The sequence below is a fragment of the Dendropsophus ebraccatus genome, chromosome 12, assembly GCF_027789765.1.
Source record: "Dendropsophus ebraccatus isolate aDenEbr1 chromosome 12, aDenEbr1.pat, whole genome shotgun sequence".
NCBI lineage: Eukaryota > Metazoa > Chordata > Amphibia > Anura > Hylidae > Dendropsophus > Dendropsophus ebraccatus.
Genome location: NC_091465.1, coordinates 16,816,844 through 16,841,399, shown reverse-complemented (window position 1 = coordinate 16,841,399; position 24,556 = coordinate 16,816,844). Strand labels below are relative to the sequence as shown.

General features: G+C 46.3%; 1 protein-coding gene across 5 annotated transcripts in view; it reads left to right on the top strand.

Moving 5' to 3' along the window:
* The window catches only part of ARHGAP32 (Rho GTPase activating protein 32), a 216,154-nt gene that overhangs the window by 50,401 nt on the left and 141,197 nt on the right, over positions 1 to 24,556 (top strand). For 2 of the 5 annotated variants that reach the window (XM_069949107.1, XM_069949110.1), the window contains exon 1: positions 20,478 to 20,716. The exons of 2 other annotated variants lie outside the window; for them this stretch is intronic. The gene's annotated coding sequence lies outside the window, so the exon portion shown is untranslated. Of the gene's footprint in view, positions 1 to 8,577; positions 8,599 to 20,477; positions 20,717 to 24,556 lie in introns of those variants that run through there. One more of the 5 variants, XM_069949109.1, reaches the window with a different exon arrangement.

The following is a 24,556-nucleotide window of genomic DNA, read 5'->3' as shown; positions in this document are numbered from 1 at the left end:
CTGACTCTAGAGGCTAGCTGTATATGGAGGCCATCACCTGATTCTAGAGGCTAGCTGTATATGGAGGCCATCACCTGATTCTAGAGGCTAGCTGGATATGGATGCCATCACCTGATTCTAGAGGCAAGCTGGATATGGAGATTATCGCCTGACTCTAGAGGCTAGCTGTATATGGAGGCCATCACCTGATTCTAGAGGCTAGCTGTATATGGAGGCCATCACCTAATTCTAGAGGCTAGCTGGATATGGATGCCATCACCTGATTCTAGAGGCTAGCTTTATATGGAGGCCATCACCTGATTCTAGAGGCTAGCTGTATATGGAGGCCATTGCCTGACCCTAGAGGCTAACTGTATATGGAGGCCATCCCCTGACTCTAGAGGCTAGCTGTATATGGAGGCCATCACCTGATTCTAGAGGCTAGCTGTATATGGAGGCCATCGCCTGACTCTAGAGGCTAGCTGTATATGGAGGCCATCACCTGATTCTAGAGGCTAGCTGTATATGGAGGCCATCACCTGTCTCTAGAGGCTAGCTGTATATGTAGGCCATCACCTGTCTCTAGAAGCTAGCTGTAAAGAGGCTATTGCCAACTCTAGGGGCTAGCTGTATATGGAGGCCATCACCTGACTTTAGAGGCTAGCTGTATATGGAGGCCATTGCCTGACTCTAGAGGCTAGCTGTATATGGAGGCCATCACCTGTCTCTAAAGGCTAGCTGTAAAGAGGCTATTGGAAACTCTAGAGGCTAGCTGTATATGGAGGCCATCGTCTGACTCTAGGGGCTAGCTGTATATGGAGGCATCACCTGACTCTAGAGGCTAGCTGTATATGGAGGCCATCACCTGTCTTCTTCCTTTTCTTCATCTAATGATGGAGATTAGTAAACTCTTTTCTTCCTCTTGGTTCCTGGAGGGGAGCAGCATGTGACAGTCACATGGGTCTCCGCTCTTCTGTAGGACAATCCTACAAGCCCGGGGACAGCCGCACAGATGGATACAGCGCTCTCTCCGCACAGATGGGAATGACATCACCTCCACTCCATTGCTGCTCCGCCACTTGAGACGTCGTCTGTTCACATTTTTTTCCTGCTCATTTTGCATGTTAAGAAGCCGAGGATTGCCAGCCAGGCTGAAATAAGAAAGCGATCAGAGACAGGGGATCAGGACGACGCTGCAGACGGAATAATTCATGTCTACAAGTGTGATCTGCAGGGAACGATGCATGAGCTGCTTCTCCCATAGGAGTCCCCCCCCCCCGCGTGTGAGAGCCATCCCTGAGGAGCACGAGAATAGAGGGCGGACTACCCCCAAATACATCACAGGATCTTCTTGCTGACTATACTGAAGACTGGGAAACATGGCAGCCATGTTCACTCCCAGAATCAAAGACACTATGTAAATTTATTAAAGACCATCTGATCCTGAGGCTGCACTACTAATCCTGAGGCTGCACTACTAGGAGATTTGGTGGCAGTGCGTCTGCAGTGGGCTGGTGGTCCAGGTTTTTTGGGGGCGGGGTCTACTGCAGGGCCAGCTGGTACAATGGTGTGGCAGCTGAGTGGGTCTAGGGTCACTTGGGCACTTGTCACAGTAGCCAGGAGTGGCAAGAATAGGCCAGAGTCCAACAGTTTACTCGTAGAAAGTGCAATACTGAGGCACTTGGTAAAAATACACTTTAGTGCAATAAATAATACTTGAGGTTACTCAGGTGCTTGTGGTTGAGGTAGAGATAAGGTGCTTGTAAGAGAAGGTATTTTGTAGAGAAGGGAGAGAGGGCGCCTGAAGGGCCTTGTCCAATTAGTAATGCACTCTTCCTGGAACAGTGTGAACTGAAGAAGAAGAAGATATAGAGAACAATCATAGACACGTATAGAATATGTCTGACTGCCCTCTGCCCTACAGTAGTAGTGGGCTACCCATCCTGAAGAGTAGTACGAGCCCCAGGTCTAGTTATCTGGGCTAAGCAGATTCCCAAGACTTCCCGGTTGTCTTGCGATGCGCAGTGGAATACCTAGACTCGAAGTAGCTTTGTTCCACTGGGGTCAGTTTCTGTGACTCCTAGGTAACTGCCCTGCATGTTTTAGAGAGGTTCCTGGCATGGACAAGGTGATCCTTCTGTGGCTACTCTTTGTTCTTTCTAACACCACATAGTTACTGTGGCTTTCATAGCAGAAGTTATGAGAGTGAAAAGGTGACACAGCCATGCTGGCTGGGCTGTGTGCTGAAAGATAGAAGAGGTTCAGAAGAGTAGAGAGGAGGATGTCGAGAGAGTCCCAACACAAGTAGTACTGTGCTCTTCCGGAACTTTAGAGGTAGTATAAGAATACCTAAAAGTAGAGAAAATACTTGTGCCCGTGTTTTGACTCCTTGGTCTTTGCACCACCTGTTGTCCACCAGTGTCGGGTGACCCGTCCTTAAAGGTGACACAAGCCCCAGACCTTGTGACCTGGGATGAGCAGAGTGATCAGAGTCGCAAGACTTCCCGGATGTCTTGCGATGCGCAGTGGAATACCTAGACTCAACGTAATTTTGTTCTACTGGGGTCAGTTCCTGTGATTCCTAGGTGACTGCCCTGCATGTTTTAGAGAGGTCCCTGGCATGGACAAGGTGATCCTTCTGTGGCTTCTACCCCCCTTTGTACTTTCTAACATCGTATAGTTGCTGTGGCTCTCATAACAGAAATCTGTAGCATCTCTAGGTTCTCCATCCACCGACTACCACACACGACTCTCTCTGACTAGAGACTGACTCTTCCCACCAGGAACTAACTCCTTACTACAGGGGTCTGACCAAACCCTACTGTGATTGGTGGGGCTGTGTGTGTGAAAAAAGAGGGAATACAGTGGATAGAATAAAGAATGGAGGGAAAGCACCTGCACCTGTAAGTGGGCAAAACATCACATGTGACATAAACAGTTACCCAATAAGTCTCCTTCAGCTATGCTTCACATACTGCATAGAATACAAAGCAGCACCTAGTGGGGAAAACACGAGCTACAGTGAATACCTCATCCCCATCTGTGTGAACCCAAGGGAGTTACCTTACTCAGGTAAAATAGAACTTAGGGGCCTGTACCGGGTCACACCTGTCCTTTTATCATTTTTGCCAAGGAAAACCGATTCAGTAGTGAACAGACGTGGCACTCACCAATCGTAGCAAAAACACTTTGATTCCATTAGCACCAGGTTACATGAAGCAGATGAGAGGTAATGTGCTTTATTACAGCCCTGTGATAAATATACACATACACATATGGGTTGGTTTCAGGCTTTTGCTGGCCCTTAAGCAACAGAGCCTTAAAGGGTTACTCCATCGAAAATCTTTTTCTTTCAAATCAAATGGTTTCAGAAAGTTATATTGATTTGTATTTTACTTCTATCTGAAAATCTCAAGTCTTCCAGTACTTATCATCTGCTGTATGTCATGCAGGAAATGATGTTTTCTTTTTAGTCTGACACAGTGCTCTCTGCTGACATCTCTGTCCGAGACAGGAACTGTCGTGAGCAGTAGCAAATCCCAATAGAAAACCTCTCTTCCTGCTCTAGACAGATCCTGCCTCGGACAGAGATATCAGCATTCCCATGTAACTATCTCTTCTGTAGGTAAGCCCCTTCCCCGCTGGCTGATCACCTGTAGGTAATCCCCCTGTGGGTACTTAACCCTGTAGAGTTATGCTGCGTTTACACGAAACGATAATTGGCCCGATCGTACGATTAACGATGTCGGAGTAACATTTTTTTTTTCATAACGATCATTGTTTAGGCGGTACGATATATCGTATGGAAAATTTGTTTTGCGATCGCTTAAGCCTATCTCGCACATTGGTAAAATTGGCGAACGACTGTTCACACGGAACGATCTGCAAATTTTTTTACAAACGATCAATGACGATTTGAGAACATGTTCAAAGATCAAAATGAACAATTTCTCGCTCGTCGTTTGATCGTTCGCTGCGTTTACACGTACAATTATCGTTCGAATTCGATCGTTATCGCGCAAATTTGCACGATAATCGTTACGTGTAAACGCACCATTAAGCTCCCCATGTAGGCCATCCCACACTGTAGGTAATCCCCTGTAGTACACCACTCTATGTGGGCTATTCCCCTCTATAATAAGCCCCATGTAGAATTTAGGCAATCTCCCCTGCTTCTGTAATACATGTACATATATATATATATCTCAGAAGAATACCGCAGCACTCATGGGATAGAGTTCAACACAGCATGTTTATTTCCCCAAACCGCGAAGTTTCGCTCTCCACACTGAGAGCTTTTTCAAGCAGTGGTGATACATGTGATCTACAACAGGTATATATATGTGGTATACAAATTAGGATGATTGAAACAAAATTACAATCAATTCATTCATAAAGGCAAAAATCACAGTGAAAATAAGTGCATCAGTATAAAAAAGTCAAATGTGTATTACCTATACCGGGTGGTCGCTGGTATATACCGCCTGGCACCACATCTATTGCTACACGAGTGCTGCATTCATTCTGAATTTCATATATATATATATATATATATATATATATATATATATATATATATATATACACTACCGTTCAAAAGTTTGGGGTCACATTGAAATGTCCTTATTTTCTAAGGAAAAGCACTGTACTTTTCAATGAAGATAACTTTAAACTAGTCCTAACTTTAAAGAAATACACTCTATACATTGCTAATGTGGTAAATGACTATTCTAGCTGCAAATGTCTGGTTTTAGTGCAATATCTACATAGATGTATAGAGGCCCATTTCCAGCAACTATCACTCCAGTGTTCTAATGGTACAATGTGTTTGCTCATTGGCTCAGAAGGCTAATTGATAATTAGAAAACCCTTGTGCAATCATGTTCACACATCTGAAAACAGTCTAGCTCGTTACAGAAGCTACAAAACTGACCTTCCTTTGAGCAGATTGTGTTTCTGGAGCATCACATTTGTGGGGTCAATTAAACGCTCAAAATGGCCAGAAAAAGAGAACTTTCATCTGAAACTCGACAGTCTATTCTTGTTCTTAGAAATGAAGGCTAATGGCCCTATTCCACGGAACGATTATCGTTCATTTTCGGACGATATCGACCGCTACGGACGATAATCGTTCCGTGGAATAGAGTGCAACGATCAGCCGACATCGTTCATGTCGGCTGATCGTTGCAGTCGCTTGTTTTTCAACATGTTGAAAAACAAGCGACTGATATAGCAGCGATCTGCTGCCGTCGCTCCGCTGAATAGGAGCATCGGCAGCAGACGCTGCTATATCCTATGGGCTGCCCGGACGATCAGCGATCCCCCGGGCAGCCCCCCCGCAGCTCCCCGCCGCCCCTCCCGCACTCACCCGCTCGCTGCAGCCGCGTCGAATAGCGGCGGCAGCGAGCGTTGAACGAGGAGCAAACGAGCGCTAATAGCGCTCGTTTGCTCCTCTAAAACGGCCCGTGGAATAGGGCCATTATCCATGCGAGAAATTGCTAAGCAATTGAAGATTTCCTACAAAGGTGTGTACTACTCCCTTCAGAGGACAGTACAAACAGGCTCTAACCAGAGTAGAAAAAGAAGTGGGATGCCGCGTTGCACAACTAAGCAAGAAGATAAGCACATTAGAGTCTCTAGTTTGAGAAACAGACGCCTCACAGGTCCCCGACTGGCATCTTAATTAAATAGTACCTGCAAAACACCAGTGTCAGCATCTACAGGGAAGAGGCGGCTGCAGGATTTTGGGCTTCAGGGCAGAATGGCAAAGAAAAAGCCATATCTGAGACTGGCCAATAAAAGAAAAAGATTAAGATGGGCAAAAGAACACAGACATTGGACAGAGGAAGACTGGAAAAAAGTGTTGTGGACGGATGAATCCAAGTTAGAGGTGTTTGGATCACAAAGAAGAACATTTGTGAGACGCAGAAGAAATGAAAAGATGCTGGAAGAATGCCTGACGCCATCTGTTAAGCATGGTGGAGGTCATGTGATGTCTGGGGTTGGTGCTGGTAAGGTGGGAGATTTGTATAGGGTAAAAGGGATTCTGAATAAGGAAGGCTATCACTCTGCACCGCCATGCCATACCCAGTGGACAGCGCCTGATTGGAGCCAAGTTCATCCTACAACAGGACAATGACCCTAAACACCTCCAAATTGTGCAAAAACTATTTCCAGCAGAAGCAGCAGCTGGTATTCTATCATAGGTAATGGAGTGGCCAGCGCAGTCACCAGATCACCACCCCATTGAGCTGTTGTGGGAGCAGCTGGACCGTATGGTACGCCAGAAGTGCCCATCCAACCAATCCAACTTGTGGGAGCTGCTTCTAGAAGCGTGGGGTGCAATTTCTCCAGCTTACCTCAACAGATTAATAGCCAAAGGTGTGCAATGCTGGAATTGTTGCAAAAGATGGATTCTTTGACGAAAGCAAAGTGTGATGTAAGAACAATGTTATTTCAAATACAAATCATTATTTCTAACCTTGTCAATGTCTTGACTATTTTCTATTCATTTCACAACGTTTGGTGGTGAATAAGTGTGACTTTTCATGGAAAACACAAAATTGTTTGGGTGACCCCGAACTTTTGAACGGTTGTGTATATACATATTCACCTCCCGTGCAGTCCACCGTTGTCTCCTCTTCTACCCCGCTCTGCAAGCAGTGCATTAGTGACATCACTCAAGTTTCAAAGCTCTGCGAGTGAGAGTGGCCCTTTTGTGACCATAGGCATAACAATGCATGAATAGCAAGGTAAAAGCAAAGAAAGCTAGCAAAGGCTAGCAATTGTAAGGTGACAGCGCCCCATTGAGGAAGCACAATATGCCCTCTGCAACTACCGACCCACAGTGCATGAAGTTTAGGTTCTCCAGCTGTTGCAATACTACCACCCCCAGCATGTCCTGACAGAAGTAGGTGCATCCCACAAGTGCATCCTATTCCTCAATTTGTAGCTCCCCAGGTATTGCAAAACTACAACTCTCAGCATGCCCTTACAGCCTTTGGTGAATCCCATCTGTACATTCTGTGCACAATTATCTCTGCGCAGGTCACAGAGCATGCCCACAATACTCTTCCATAGACGGCAGATTACTGTGGTCTATGTGGCTGCTGTAAAGTGAATCTCTAAATGCGGTTAACAGCAATTCAGACAAGGCCGTCCCTATAATCATGTACAGACAACAGAATAAAAAAAATCTACAATTTGCCTCCATTGACTGACTCAGATGCAGTATTGTTAGAGGAATTACAGTGTATGTATGGTGTGTCATTGTACTGCTCCCCTCGGGATGGACTCTGTGAGCAACATAGTACATGATGCCGTTCATCTCCTGTCCTCAGAGTCCCCGGTGTGGAGTCATCGCTGCTGCGGCTGGGAAGCCTTGTCTGTGGGCAGGATTCTGTGTGCCGTATGTGACTCATTACAATGTGATTCCTCCGCCACATCGCAGCCGCTGCTTTATCGCTCAGATTCCTATCAGGATCACGTGGTGACGGGAGGGGGGTCCTATTTCTACAGGAATCCTTCTTCAACAAGCGGCTCATTCTACACAGGTTTTGTGCTCCCTATAATGGCCGCCTGCACTGGAGATGAATGAGCGGATTCCCCTTAATAAACAAATGTAGGATCATTTCAACCAATATTCTCCCTTTTTTTCTATGGCCAGCTGAGGGGTTCTTACAATTGTATTTAAAGTGAATGTACTGTCAGGTTTTTTTTGTTTGTTTTTTTTATATTAGGCAATCAGTGTCGGCACAGGTGAATCCCCCTCCTCTGAGTGACGCGCCTCCATTGATTCTAATTGAGCCACATCAACGAGGGGAGGAAAAATCATCACCCTGGGGGGCGGCAGTGCTTAGACCTGGGCCGGTGTACGGAAAAAGGTACCTGGTGGCATTTAAAAAAAAAGACCACGCCAGCGGGATTCCCACGCCAGCGCTGATTGCCTAATGTAAAAAAAAAAAAGGCGATGTACCTGATGGTACATTCGCTTTAAAAGAGAAGTCAAGCTTTTTTTAAAATGCGCCAGCTGGCCGGGGGTAATTTGAATTTCATAATGAGTAAGAATTTACCACTCCTTGTGCTCGTGGTAAGTGGCCGGACCAGCCTTAGGACCCCAGCCGAAAGGCATTTTCCCCTGAGTTGTGATGGACTGGCTGCTCAGCCAATCAGTGACTGGGGAAGCTTCCCGCCCAAGTAACTGACTGGCTGAGTGGGAGCACAGTGCCAAGAGTGCCATGAAGACGCAGGAGAGGTTTTCTATGGGGGATTTGCTGCTGCTCTGGACAGTTCCTGACATGGACAGAGGTGGCAGCAGAGAGCACTGTGTCAGACTGGAGAGAATACATCACTTCCTGCAGGACATCCAGCAGCTGATAAGTACTGGAAGACTTGAGATTTTTTAATAGAAGTAAATTACAAATATCTGTCACTTTCTGGGACCCGTTTATTTGAAAGAAAAAATGTTTAGGTAAGCAACCCCTTTAATATGACAACATTTTTATTGTTCCTCTCCTAGAGTGAAAAATTGGAATGAAGATGTGAACAAGCCCTTACATTTCTGTACTTAACAGGAGTTTACTACATTCTGGAGCCTTTGAATTGAGTTTCTACCCTTTGGTAACATTTTGTTTATGTCAATTATTGCCCAGGTTTATAACATCTCTGGCCAATCACGGCACAGTATCTACTACTCTTTACTAGACCATGACATAGTGCTGGAGAAAGTGCACCGGACTTTAAAGGCAGCGCTGTACTGGGGGATAATATATAGTACTAGGCTATGTTCACACTACGTATATTTCAGTCAGTATATGTATATTTTAGTCAGTATATTTCAGTCAGTATTGCAACCAAAACCAGGAGTGGATTAAAAACACAGAAAGGATCTGTTCACACACTGTTGAAATTGAGTGGGTGGCCGTCATTTAATAGCAAATATTTGCTGTTATTTTAGAACAACGGCTGTTATATTGAAAAAATGGCCGTTATTTACTGTTATATGGCGGCCATCCACTCAATTTCAACATTGTGTGAACAGATCCTTTCTGTGTTTTTAATCCACTCCTGGTTTTGGTTGCAATACTGACTGAAATATACTGACTGAAATATACGTAGTGTGAACCCAGCTTACTATACTGTAAATAGTACTACTATAGATAGTGTATGGGGAGATGAGGGGTTACTGATGCACTGGTTGTGTATGGGGAGATGAGGGGTTACTGATGCACTGGTTTTGCAAGGTGCTATGTGACCAGAATGAAAAGAAACAGAAGAATGACAACAAGAGGGTTACGACAGTGTTATCCAGTTACAGTATGGCGGTATTGGTCAGGTCTGGTATAGCAGTTTTTTCCAGTCATAGTATGGCAGTATTGGTCAGGTGTGTTATGACAGTGTTACCCAGTCACAGTATGGTAGTATTGGTCAGGTCTGGTGTGGCGGTGTTATCCAGTCATGGTATGGTGGTATTGGTCAGGTCTGGTGTGGCGGTGTTACCCAGTCACAGTTTGGCGGTATTGGTCAGGTCTGGTATGGCAGTGTTATCCAGTCACAGTATGGTGGTATTGGTCAGGTCTGGTGTGGCGGTGTTACCCAGTCACAGTTTGGCGGTATTGGTCAGGTCTGGTATAGCGGTGTTCTCCAGTCACAGTATGGCGGTATTGGTCAGGTCTGGTATGACAGTGTTATCCAGCACAGTATGGCGGTATTGGTCAGGTCTGGTATGACAGTGTTACCCAGTCACAGTATGGTAGTATTGGTCAGGTCCGGTATGACAGTGTTATCCAGTCACAGTTTGGTATACCTGTAGTGCTCTGTATATACATGTACTGTATAGATGGAGTAGGGGGTCCTGTATACATGTACTGTATAGATGGAGTAGGGGGGTCCTGTATATATATGTACTGTATAGATGGAGTAGGGGGTCCTGTATATACATGTACTGTATAGATGGAGTAGGGGGTCCTGTATATACATGTACTGTATAGATGGAGTAGGGGGTCCTGTATATACATGTACTGTATAGATGGAGTAGGGGGTCCTGTATATACATGTCCTGTATAGATGGAGTAGGGGGCCCTGTATATACATGTACTGTATAGATGGAGTAGGGGGTCCTGTATATACATGTACTGTATAGATGGAGTAGGGGGTCCTGTATATACATGTACTGTATAGATGGAGTAGGGGGTCCTGTATATACATGTACTGTATAGATGGAGTAGGGGGTCTACCAGTTATTACTGTGGATGTTGTGAGGCAGCTTCCCTAGCAACCATTGCTCCCTGTGAAAATGAAAGCAGTAATCCTATTGGTTGCTAAGGCTCCAACTGCCGTGTCTGCTGCAGCTAATTATATCACCTGTGTTTGCAGTGAGATTTTCCCAATTATTTCTATGAAGCGCCGCTCTTCCCCCTCCCCCTCCCCTCCTGTACATCTGGCGGGGACGGGACCTTCGCTAAAACCTTCCCGGGCACCCAATGTATCTGTGAGCCAAATTTGGGGTCAAACGGTTCAGGCGTTTGGAAGTCTATTTGGGACAGACAGACAGACTTTCATTTTTATTATATAGATAAGGTTGAAAGAAGACAAGAGTCCATCAGGTTGAACCTAGAGAAAATACTACTACTGTGTTGATCCAGAAAAACCCCTATGAGGCAGATGACAATTGCCCCATCACAGGGAGAAAATTCCTTCCCGACTCCAATGGCGATCAGAATAATCCCTGGATCCCCATCCTATCACATGTAATCTAATGTCCATAACTTGTAATATTATATTTATCAAGAAAAGAATCCAGACCTCCCTTGAATTTATAAAATGAATCAGCCATGACAGCATTGTGTGGCACAGAGTTCCATAGTCTCACTGCTCTTACAGTAAAGAATCTGCGTCTGCGCTGATGATGAAATCTTTTTTCCTCTAGATGTAGAGGATGTCACCTTGTCATGGTTACAGACCTAGGAGTAAGGGTGGTATTACACGGGCCGAGCAGGGCCCGATAATACCTGTAAACGAACAGCGATCTGCTAGATCGCCGCTCATTTACTGGGCCTATTACACGGCCCGATAATCGTTAAACAAGGGCTGCAGGGACATCGTTACCGATGTCCTTGCAGCCCTTGAATAACTGTATACATTACCAATCCATGTTCCAGGGCTGCTGCTGCAGTCTTCTTCTCCCCGGGTCCCCCGCGCTGTAACGTCAGAGTGGCCTGTCAGCTGACAGGCCTCTCAGCTAATCACAGGCCGGGACTGCCGCGGCCTGTGATTGGCCGGGCGGCCTGTCAGCTGACAGGCCCCTCTGACGTTACAGAGCGCGGGACCCTGGGAGAAGAAGACCGCAGCCTTGGAACGTGGATAGGTAATGTATATCGTTAGTCGCCGCCCGCGCATCGCTATTACACGTAGCGGTGCGTGGTCGGCGCCTGACAAAAATAGGTCAGAACCGATATCAACGATCAGCTGATGATCGTTGTCATCGGCTGATTGTTGTATTTATTACATGGAACGATAATCGGCCGAATCGGGCCGATTCGGCCGATTCTCGTTCCGTGTAATAGTACCCTAAGGAGATCACTACAAAGATCTCTGTACTGTTCATTCGTATATTTAGTAAGCAGCACTGTGTACATGGTAAGAACCTAAGGTTTACACAAGGGGCATCTGCTAAGAACTGTATGAGTGGTGAGAGGAGAGAAGCTTTGATTTAACTTTTTGGCACAGTGTAGACTCTGGTCCTCAAGACTCCCAGGGAAATAGTAAGGCTGGGTTCACACTGCGTTTTTGCAATCCGTTTTTCATCTGTTTTTTTTTCTTCAAAAAACGGATTGCAAAAATGCAGTGTGAACCCAGCCTAAGAATAGGTTCACATCTGGGTTGGAGGCTCTGCTCTAGACCTATAATTGACTGAACAGACCAATATCTTCCTGTGTAAGGGCCAGTTCACACGGAGTAAAAACTTCGGAATTTTATGGCTGAAATCTCCTCCGCAGAATTCCGCCTGCCTCAGTGTCATAGAGTCTGTTTATGGGACTTTCTGCGCACCTCCACTCTCCGCTCAAAGAATTGATGTGTCAATTCTTTCAGCGGAGAGACGCGAAGTGTGGAGCCACGAGACCCTCCCATAGACATGTGGTGGTGTACCGTGGTGGATGTTACCGCGTAGGAGCGGCCGGTCACAGGTTACCTGGAACAGCGTCATTCCACTGATTTAGTGGTTGGCCAAGGCATAGCCCTGCCCTGTGGTAATTTGTTGTGACGCCAGTGCCGCTTGGGCACACAGGTATGGTGGCACACCTGCTTTGTTTAGTTGGCTGGCTATAACGATGATCGTTATTTATGATCGTTCTTGCGGTTGTTTAGTCGTCGGTATTGCGTACATTTCAGCTGCGAATTCTTATTCCACCGAACGATGTGCGAATGATGTGCGAACGATCAAACGATAAAAATAGGTCCGGATCCTATTAAACGATCAACGATTTCTCGTTGGTCGTTTAATCGTTGCCTGCTATTACATCAAACGATTATCGTTCAAAGCCGAACGATTTAACGATTTTTCGAAAGATAATCGCTCCGTGTAATACCAGCCTAAAGAGAAAGATGATAGGTGAGGAAAAGAAAGAGCTCTCATTGGTGTACAGATCCATGTGGTACATAAGCAAACAATAACCTTTTAGTTCCTACAGCTGTGCAATATCTAGATACACTTATAACAAGGCAGGGTGAGGCAGGCGGAATTCCGCCGCTATCACTCTGTGTGAACTGGCCCTTAGGGCCCTATTCCACCGGACGATTATCGTTCAGATTATCGTTAAATCGTTCGAATCTAAACGATAATCGTTCGGTTGAAATGCAGTTAACGATTAACGACTGAACGAGAAATCGTTGATCGCTTTATAATACCCCTTCATAATCGTTTATAAACTCGCTCCAACGACCGCTCGTTAACAATCACTAAACGATTTTTTTTTAGCGAACGATATTACATAACGTGAACGATATATGTAGTGTAACAATTATTTTGCGGTCGTTAAATGGTCGTTTGAAACGTTCGCCGGGGTGATCATGACCATACGACACATCTACTTTTTTTAAACCTTTTTACGAACGACTGAAAGATTTCTAATTTTACGAACCGATTAGCGAATTATCTTTCAAAGACCAACGACTTTTTTTCGACATGCTGAAAAACAATTTTGAACGACAGTATAACGATTTCGCCTTTGTCGTTCGCTCGTTTACACCAATTCCACGAAGCGATTATCGTTAACGAGCAGTCGTTGGAGCGAGTTTATGAACAATAATCGTTCCGTGGAATAGGGCCTTAAGATCCGGACCTATTTTTATCGTTGCTCGTTCGCAAATCGTTCGCATTGAATAAGACATCGTTCGGTCGTTCGCAATAGATACAAACGCAATAGCAAATAAATAGCGAATACGATCATAAGTAACGATTATCGTTACATGGAAATGAGTGAATGTTTTCAGGTCTTTCGCAATAGCGGTCGTTTGAGATTGTTAATCGTTAACGATTATGCAAACGATAATCGTCCGGTGGAATAGGGCCCTTAGAGTAAGCGAACAAGTGATCAGTCGAGAAATGAGAAATTGACTGATCGGCCGCACATCTACCCGTGCCCAGTGACTACATTTTTTTCTCTTACTCAAAAGTGCTCATTGAAAGTAAAGGGCTTGCTCCTCTCCATGCATGGATGCATTGGCACGTAGCATGACCACCGGCAGCACAATGGATAGTGGCGGGTTAGATGTGATCACACAGCCCTGTGCTGCCCCGATCTAGATTGGTGTTTGCTTGTATATTGTCTGATCGCTGGGCCAGGGCGATATCTTCCTGACTGGTTAGATGTTAGAGTGTAATAACCCTGTTACACAAGTGAAGAGCCCTTCTCTCTCATCGTTGTGTTTTCTTGAGCTCCTCCATTACTAATGACCCCAGTAATATAGTTGTTTTCCATCTAAGCTATTGTAACCCTCCCCCTTCTTAGACATTTCTGTGGAAGCTGCGGGTAGTTGTATAGGACCTGAAATTCTTAGAAAACCGATGAAAGGAGTGACCTGGATGCATGAATGAGGAACGAACATCTGTCAGATCTAGAGGAGACAGGTGTGGGCTGAGACGTGGATCCGTCCCTTCTGTTTGGTCCGTTGGATAATAGCCAGGAGGCAGTGCAGGGCTAGGGCTGGGCTATATGGCCAAAAAATAAAATCTCGATTTTTTTTAAATGGACGATTCTTGATTTAAATCTTGATTTTTTTTCTTTTAATGACGTTTCAGACTGTATAGCTTCCCAGTGTAACAGTGCTCCCCCTGTGCCCCCATGTAGTAGACAAGCCCCCTTTGTGCCCTATTTAAGTAGTTTTATCCAAATATATGCCACTCTGTGCACCCATAAAGTATAGGAGATCTTCTTTTTGCCTCCATCTAGGTAGGGTATAGTAGCGGAGGTATGGTGGATAAGGGGTGTAGTAGTACAGGTAAAGATGAGGGGTGTAGTAGTACAGGTAAAGATGAGGGGTGTAGTAGTACAGACAAAGATGAGGGGTGTATCTGTACTACTGTAAAGGTAAAGATGAGGGCGGTAGTAGTAGTAGTACAGGTAAAGATTAGGGGTGTAGTAGAACAGATAATGATTGGGTCTGTAGTAGTATTACAGGTAAAGATGAAGGTTGTAGTAGTAATAGTAGTACAGGTAAAGATTAGGGGTGTAGTAGTAGTACAGGTAAAGATGAAGGTTGTAGTAGTAGTACAGGTAAAGATTAGGGGTGTAGTAGAACAGGTAAAGATTAGGGGTGTAGTAGTAGTACAGGTAAAGATGAAGGTTGTAGTAGTAGTAGTAGTACAGGTAAAGATTAGGGGTGTAGTAGAACAGGTAAAGATTAGGGGTGTAGTAGTAGTACAGGTAAAGATGAAGGTTGTAGTAGTAGTACAGGTAAAGATTAGGGGTGTAGTAGTAGTACAGGTAAAGATGAAGGTTGTAGTAGTAGTACAGGTAAAGATTAGGGGTGTAGTAGTACAGGTAAAGATGAGGGGTGTAGTAGTAGTACAGGAATAGATGAGGGGTGACTGGGGCAGGCTGGGGGTGACTGAGGGGACTGGGGCAGCTCAGGCACATGGCGAGCGCGTCTCTCCACTTCTCTGACAGGAGAACCTAATAACGTGATGATTCTGCCATAGCGAGTGTGCACTGAGCCTGCGCAGTGGCCCGTACAGCACCCTGCTCCTGCATAGGGTGGAGATATAGGCATATACTATGCGTACAGAAGCAGAGAATGAGGAGACAGAATACGTGCATATATTTATGTATGAGCTCCAGCATCTCCGCGCCAGTCACACCCGACTCCACCCTGAGTTCCCACCTTTCCTCAGCTCGCTCACCACCCGCTTTAGCTGGCCGGGTCCCCTGCCCATCTCCTCAAACCACCACCCGACAGGAGCAGCACAGATGCACAGAATAAGGTGTCAGCGTCGCTGCAGGTCCTGAAGCTATACAACGGGATCCAGGGGCGGATTAACTTTACCATAGGCCCCGGGCTGTTAACCAAGCCTGGCCCCCCCCCCCCCTCCCCCCATCATAGTACAGGATAGATAATGCCATGATGCCCTGATTTGTGCCAAATCGAGATAAAAAAAAGCAGTGATTATTTGCAAATCATGGCAGGACTGTAGCCAGGGACAATACATCATTGAAAGTATAAGTCTGTTTGGGCAGCCATGGGCCCCCTTGGAGCTCAGGGCCCCAGGCTACCGCCCGAAAAGGAGCCACTACTGACGGGAATGGGTGTTACACGATCCCGCTGTACAGCTCCAGGACCCGCAGCAACGCTATCTCCTTATTATGTAGTCCCTGCGGCCTCCTACACAGACCGCATGTGCGTCGGGGAGGGAAGTGGGACGCAGGTCAGCCGCGGCTCTGTTAAGAGGCTGGTGGCCGCCGATGCCGCATCTCTCTGGACCGCGCCGCCTGGCCTGCATCACTCTTCGGACCACACCGCCCGGGCTGCACCTCTCTTCGGACCGCGCCGCCCGGCCTGCACCTCTCTTCGGACCACGCCACGTGGGCTGCACCTCTCTTCAGACCGCGCCGCCCGGCCTGCACCTCTCTTCAGACCGCGCCGCCCGGCCTGCACCTCTCTTCGGACCACGCCACCTGGGCTGCACCTCCCTCCGGACAGCGCCGCCCGGCCTGCACCTCTCTTCGGAACGCGTCGCCCGGCCTGCACCTCTCTTCGGACCACGCCGCCCGGCCTGCACCTCTCTTCGGACCGCGCCGCCCGGCCTGCACCTCTTTTCGGAACGCGCCGCCCGGCCTGCACCTCTCTTCGGACCGCGCCGCCCGGCCTGAACCTCTCTTCGCCCTGCACCTCCCTCCGGACCGCTCTGCCCACAATGAAATTTTGTTTTGAATTTACGATTTTCACAAAAAATCTAATCGATTCTAACTTTCTGGGCAAATTATTCGATTAATGGCCCAGCTCTATGCAGGTCTATATAGGATGGATGTGTGCTGACCCAGCTCCCTGTAAACTATATCACCTACAGTATACACCTTCAGTCATAACAATAAAAACCCTGCATAATATTGTGTCGCCTCCTGTGTCATCTGACTCCTTACATACTTTTTCAGCAGTTTGCTCTACAGCAGCTCTTCTGTAGGATCGGGCCAGAAGGGCTAGCCTCCACCGCCACTCACCATCTACCAACCACTACATACCAGGACATGCATGACCCAGCCCTTGTAGACACGCTGTGACCCGGCCATCCGCACAATCCAGCCCATCATCCTCATACTTGTCTTTTTAACTATGTAACAGAACTTACTGGCCACGTCCTCTGTTATTATAGGACGGGGACAGGGTGACTGTAATACGGATAGATACAAAGAATGATTGGGAGCCGTAATGACGATGGGGGTTGTTGTACATTATATAGGAAGCAGTGATGATGGGGGTTGTTGTACATTATATAGGAAGCAGTGATGATGGGGGTTGTTGTACATTATATAGGAAGCAGTGATGATGGGGGTTGTTGTACATTATATAGGAGGCAGAGATGATGGGGGTTGTTGTACATTATATAGGAGGCAGTGGTGATGATGATGGTTGTTGCACATTATATAGGAGGCAGTGATGATGATGGGGGTTGTACATTATATAGGAGGCAGTGATGATGATGATGGGGGTTGTTGTACGTTATATAGGAGGCAGTGATGATGATGATGGGGGTTGTTGTACATTATATAGGAGGCAGAGGTGATGATGATGGGGGTTGTTGTACATTATATAGGAGGCAGTGATGATGATGGGGGTTGTACATTATATAGGAGGCAGTGATGGTGATGATGGGGGTTGTACATTATATAGGAGGCAGTGATAATGATGGGGGTTGTATATTATATAGGAGGCAGAGCTGATGGTGATGCGGGTTCTACATTATATAGGAGGCAGTGATGATGATGATGGGGGTTGTACATTATATAGGAGGCAGTGATAATGATGGGGGTTGTATATTATATAGGAGGCAGAGCTGATGATGATGGGGGTTGTACATTATATAGGAGGCAGTGATGATGATGATGGGGGGTGTTGTTGTACATTATATAGGAGACAGTGGTGATGATGATGATGGGGGTTGTTGTACATTATATAGGAGGCAGTGGTGATGATGATGGTTGTTGCACATTATATAGGAGGCAGTGATGATGATGATGGGGGTTGTACATTATATAGGAGGCAGTGATGATGATGATGATGGGGGTTGTACATTATATAGGAGGCAGTGATGATGATGATGATGATGATGGGGGTTGTACATTATATAGGAGGCAGTGATAATGATGGGGTTGTTGTACGTTATATAGGAGGCAGTGATGATGATGATGGGGGTTGTTGTACATTATATAGGAGGCAGAGGTGATGATGATGGGGGTTGTTGTACATTATATAGGAGGCAGTGATGATGATGGGGGTTCTACATTATATAGGAGGCAGTGGTGATGATGATGATGGGGGTTGTACATTATATAGGAGGCAGTGATAATGATGGGGGTTGTTGTATATTATATAGGAGGCAAAGCTGATGATGATGGGGGTTGTACATTATATAGGAGGCAGTGATGATGATGATGGGGGGTGTTGTTGTACATTATATAGGAGACAGTGGTGATGATGATGATGGGAGTTGTTGTACATTATATAGGAGGCAGAGGTGATGATGATGGGGGTTGTTGTACATTATATAGGAGGCAGTGATGATGATGGTTGTTGTACATTATATAGGAGGCAGTGGTGATGATGATGGGGGTTGTACATTATATAGGAGGCAGTGATGATGATGGGGGTTGTTGTACATTATATAGGAGGCAGTGATGATGATGATGATGGGGGTTGTTGTACATTATATAGGAGGCAGAGGTGATGATGATGGGGGTGTTGTACATTATATAGGAGGCAGAGGTGATGATGATGGGGTTGTTGTACATTATATAGGAGGCAGAGGTGATGATGGGGGTTGTTGTACATTATATAGGAGGCAGTGATGATGATGGGGGTTGTTGTACATTATATAGGAGGCAGTGATGATGATGGGGGTTGTTGTACATTATATAGGAGGCAGTGATGATGATGGGGGTTGTTGTACATTATATAGGAGGCAGAGGTGATGATGGGGGTTGTTGTACATTATATAGGAGGCAGTGATGATGATGGGGTTGTTGTACATTATATAGGAGACAGTGGTGATGATGATGATGGGGGTTGTTGTACATTATATAGGAGGCAGAGGTGATGATGGGGGTTGTTGTACATTATATAGGAGGCAGAGGTGATGATGGGGGTTGTTGTACATTATATAGGAGGCAGTGATGATGATGATGGGGGTTGTTGTACATTATATAGGAGGCAGTGATGATGATGGGGGTTGTTGTACATTATATAGGAGGCAGTGATGATGGGGGTTGTTGTACATTATATAGGAGGCAGTGGTGATGATGATGGTTGGTGTACATTATATAGGAGGCAGAGGTGATGATGGGGGTTGTTGTACATTATATAGGAGGCAGTGATGATGATGGGGGTGTTGTACATTATATAGGAGGCAGAGGTGATGATGATGGGGGTTGTTGTACATTATATAGGAGGCAGTGATGATGATGGGGTTGTTGTACATTATATAGGAGGCAGAGGTGATGATGGGGGTTGTTGTACATTATATAGGAGGCAGTGATGATGGGGGTTGTTGTACATTATATAGGAGGCAGTGATGATGATGGGGGTGTTGTACATTATATAGGAAGCAGTGATGATGGGGGTTGTTGTACATTATATAGGAGGCAGTGATGATGATGGGGGTGTTGTACATTATATAGGAGGCAGTGGTGATGATGATGGGGGTTGTTGTACATTATATAGGAGGCAGTGATGATGATGGGGTTGTTGTACATTATATAGGAGGCAGAGGTGATGATGGGGGTTGTTGTACATTATATAGGAGGCAGTGATGATGATGGGGGTTCTACATTATATAGGAGGCAGTGATGATGATGGGGGTTGTTGTACATTATATAGGAGGCAGTGATGATGATGATGGGGGTTGTTGTACATTATATAGGAGGCAGAGGTGATGATGGGGGTTGTTGTACATTATATAGGAGGCAGTGATGATGATGGGGGTTGTTGTACATTATATAGGAGGCAGTGATGATGATGATGGGGGTTGTTGTACATTATATAGGAGGCAGAGGTGATGATGGGGGTTGTTGTACATTATATAGGAGGCAGTGATGATGATGATGATGGTTGTTGTACATTATATAGGAGGCAGAGGTGATGATGGGGGTTGTTGTACATTATATAGGAGGCAGTGATGATGATGGGGGTTGTTGTACATTATATAGGAGGCAGTGATGATGATGGGGGTTGTTGTACATTATATAGGAGGCAGTGATGATGATGGGGGTTGTTGTACATTATATAGGAGGCAGTGATGATGATGGGGGTTGTTGTACATTATATAGGAGGCAGAGGTGATGATGGGGGTTGTTGTACATTATATAGGAGGCAGTGATGATGATGATGATGGTTGTTGTACATTATATAGGAGGCAGAGGTGATGATGGGGGTTGTTGTACATTATATAGGAGGCAGTGATGATGATGGGGGTTGTTGTACATTATATAGGAGGCAGTGGTGATGATGATGGGGGTTGTTGTACATTATATAGGAGGCAGTGATAATGATGATGGGGGTTGTTGTACATTATATAGGAGGCAGAGGTGATGATGGGGGTTGTTGTACATTATATAGGAGGCAGTGATGATGATGATGGGGGTTGTTGTACATTATATAGGAGGCAGAGGTGATGATGGGGGTTGTTGTACAGTTATTATTGTGATGCGGACGCTTGCACGGGAGATTGGAGGGGGGGGGGGGTGAGTAGTTGCTAGGTAACCTCCTCCGGCCCCCGCAGGTGACGCGGTGAGGGGCGGGGTCTCGTGGCGGCAGTCGCAGCTCCCGGTGCCGGTGCTCTCCCCTCCCCCTGCTCCGGTGCTGCCGCTGTGGGTGTGTCCCGGGATTGTGGCCTCGCCCGGGGGAGGATTCGAGCTGTGGACTCTTCCAAGCCCCGGGCTTCTGTCGTCGTGTAAGCGGGAGGACAGCGGAGATGAGGGGGTGACGAGGCTGTAGCATCCAGGAGCACCGAGGCCGGCCCGGGCTTCAGGTGAGAGCCACACGGCGGGCAACCGGGGAGTGACGTATCACCGGGGCGGCTCCTCCCCTTATAGGGTGACTGCCGTGTAATAGCGATAGAATGGGGTTTATGACGGTAACGTAAAGTGTGTAACGTGCGGGCCCCTCATACCAGGACCCCCAAGTGTCCTCAGGAGAGGGCGGACTCTGTGTTATTACTGGTATCTGGGGTGTTACATAGGACTGCAGGAAACATCTACATTATCTGTACTCAGTTATCACTGTGTTATCTGTGGTGTTACATAGGACTGCAGGAAACATCTACATTATCTGTACTCAGTTATCACTGTGTTATCTGTGGTGTTACATAGGACTGCAGGAAACATCTACTACATTATCTGTACTCAGAGTTATTACTGGTATCTGTGGTGTTACATAGGACTGCAGGACACATCTACTACATTATCTGTACTCAGTTATCACTGTGTTATCTGTGGTGTTACATAGGACTGCAGGGAACATCTGCTACATGATCTTTACTCAGTGTTATTACTGGTATCTGTGCTGTTACATAGGACTGCAGGACACATCTACATTATCTGTACTCAGTGTTATTACTGGTATCTGTGCTGTTACATAGGACTGCAGGTAGTATCTACTACATTATCTGTACTCAGCGTTATTACTGGTATCTGTGCTGTTACATAGGACTGCAGGAAACATCTACTACATGATCTGTACTCTGTGTTATTACTGGTATCTGTGCTGTTACATAGGACTGCAGGACACATCTACATTATCTGTACTCAGTGTTATTACTGGTATCTGTGCTGTTACATAGGACTGCAGGGCACATCTACTACATTATCTGTACTCAGATATCACTGTGTTATCTGTGCTGTTACATAGGACTGCAGGTGACTACTACATTATCTGTACTCAGAGATATTACTGTGTTATCTGTGGTGTTACATAGGACTGCAGGTGACAGCTACTACATTATCTGTACTCAGTGTTATCACTGTGTTATCTGTGGTGTTACATAGGACTGCAGGTGACTACTACATTATCTGTACTCAGAGATATCACTGTGTTATCAATGGTGTTACATAGGACTGCAGGTAGTATCTACATTATCTGTACTCAGTGATATCACTGTGTTATCTGTGGTGTTACATAGGACTGCTGGTCATATCTACTATATTATCTGTACTTAGAGAGATATTACTGTGTTATCTGTGGTGTTACATAGGACTGCAGGTAGTATCTACATTATCTGTACTCAGCGATATCACTGTGTTATCTGTGGTGTTACATAGGACTGCGGGTGACATCTACTACATTATCTGTACTCAGAGATATCACTGTGTTATCTGTGGTGTTACATAGGACTGCTGGTCATATCTACTATATTATCTGTACTCAGTGTTATTACTGGTATCTGTGCTGTTACATAGGACTGCATGTGATTACTACATTATCTGTACTCAGAGATATCACTGTGTTATCTGTGGTGTTACATAGGACTGCTGGCATATCTACTACATTATCTGTACTCAGTGTTATCACTGTGTTATCTGTGGTGTTACATAGGACTGCAGAGCGTTGGCTCACAATTTCTGCAGGTCTATAGAGGTCAGTGACGGGTCTAGCTCTGCTACATGTGTGCAGTGTGATGCTGGCTGGGGACGGCCTTCCTATGTAGCAGAGGTGAGGCGGGATACACAGAGGTGCGGAGTGTTTGCTCTCCAGTCCGGGAGCCTCCTCCCTCCCTGCAGGGATATGCTGCTGCAGAGGAGCCGCTGCTCGCCATTGTTCCCCTCTCCCCTCCAGTAGGGATGAGCGGGGTCTGGATGCCGGTCATGGCCTCTCTGGCCAGTAATAGAGGAGTGTGGGGACGCTGTGTAGGGGCCCCCGTTTGTCATGTGTAACATGTGCCCCCACAGCTGCTCTCTTGCCTCCAGGGGGGGCCGGGGGATCTGCTGCCGGCAGCCGAGATTTGCCTCCATAGAAGCTTCTAGAACGTCTTAGCCTCTGGGGAGACAATGTCAGTGTAAAGCACAGGGGTGAGTGTCAGGGGAGGGTTCAGCCTGCAGGTGTGTACATGGTAACAGGTATGTCAGTATGGGGGGGGGGGGGGGGAGGCAGTAAGCAAATGCACAGGAAATTATGGAAAAAAGGTGTGCTCCAGATTTATATAAACAGGGGCCGTAAGATGCGCCACGTTTTTTGATAGCATTTACTGGTTAATTTTTTTTGCAAAATATCAATTTCAGGTAAATGGGTGGTGGGGGTGTAAGGGAAAGTGAGTATGCGCCCTTCTGAGCGGGCAGTTCTCTATGTGACTGGTGATTGAGATATCGGCTGAGCAGAGGATGAGGCTCCTGGGCCCTCAGCCATCACCTGCGCCATGTTCTAGAACTATCCTCCCGTTAGTTACTTTATACTCCGGTCACATCCAGAGCTGTAGTTCTGTATTGGGCAGGGCTCCCAGTCCTGGGGGGCTGTTTTGTTCGTGTGAATGTGCGGGCTCCATAGTTGCAGTTTGTGCTTGTTCTTATTTCTTGGAGCTGATACAATTCCTGGCTGACCTGAGCTCACTGCTCTCCAAACCCCGGCGTGACCCCCCCCCCCCCCTTCTTCATCCTATCGGCTTTCTCTTGTAAAGCCTATTCCCGGCTCCTTTCACCTCCTATGAATGAAAAGCATTGAGCAATCCAATAATGGAGGCGATCCGGCAGAATGCAGCACTCTGGACAGGGGCAGAGAGGAGGACGCGCACACAGGAGACAATGGAGCAGGGCTGGGCTCCGATCTGCTGGGGGAGAAGGGTAAACCTGGTCTCTTGCTGCATTCACTGCAGGTGCTTCAAGGAGAACCACTTTACTGTTTACCTCTGGGAAAGTGAGGTGGTTGATTTCATCCTGCTGTTGGGATGGCGTCCCCCCAAGCCTCATGTATAGGGGTCCCCTTACAGTTCTTTCAGCATACAGTGTGCAGAATTACCCTGCTGCGCGCTGTGCCAAAACTGCAGAGATCTGCAAACCTAGAGAGTAGCGATACCGGAGGGGACGCATTATTACATATGTGGGAAGATAGTGTAATAGATCAGAATGGCGCGGCATGGTGCTTGAACATTTGCTATAATTTTCGAAGAATCTGTCAGTAGATGGGAGCAAAAAACGTGAAGCAGGGGGGTTATGGTGAGTTCACATCCCCATGCAGGCTTATAATAGATTGCTTTAGCGCTAACAGTAAGTGTTAGGGCCCTATTCCACCAGACGATTATCGTTCACATAATCGTTAACAATCTCAAACGACCGCTATTGCAAAAGACCTGAAAACGTTCACTCATTTCCATGGAACGATAATCGTTACTTATGATCGTATTTGCGATAGTTTTTCTTCACTATATCTTCGCTATTGCGTTCGTATCTACTGCGAACGACCGAACGATTTGCGAACGTTTTGCAAACGAGCAACGATAAAAATAGGTCCAGGTCTTATAAAGCGATCAACGATTTCTCGTTCCGTCGTTAATCGTTAACGTCATTTCAAGCGAACGATTATCGTTTAGATTTGAATGATTTAACGATAATCTGAACGATAATCGTCCGGTGGAATAGGGCCCTTAGTGACCCTCAGGTGGAATCGCAGGGTAAAAATGCTCCTTGATGCCAAAGTGACGTCTGACAGCAGTGATCAGCATGTCCTCTGCAGGTGCGGACAGAGTAGCCCTCGAGAGCCCTGTCCATTCTGGCCTTCATACAAGCTTGCAAGTCCGAGGCCTCCAAGTTATAAACCCACATATGTTGGGAACAGAAGTGCGTATAAAGAAACAGTGAGAAGGTGTGTGATCAGGACACCCTCC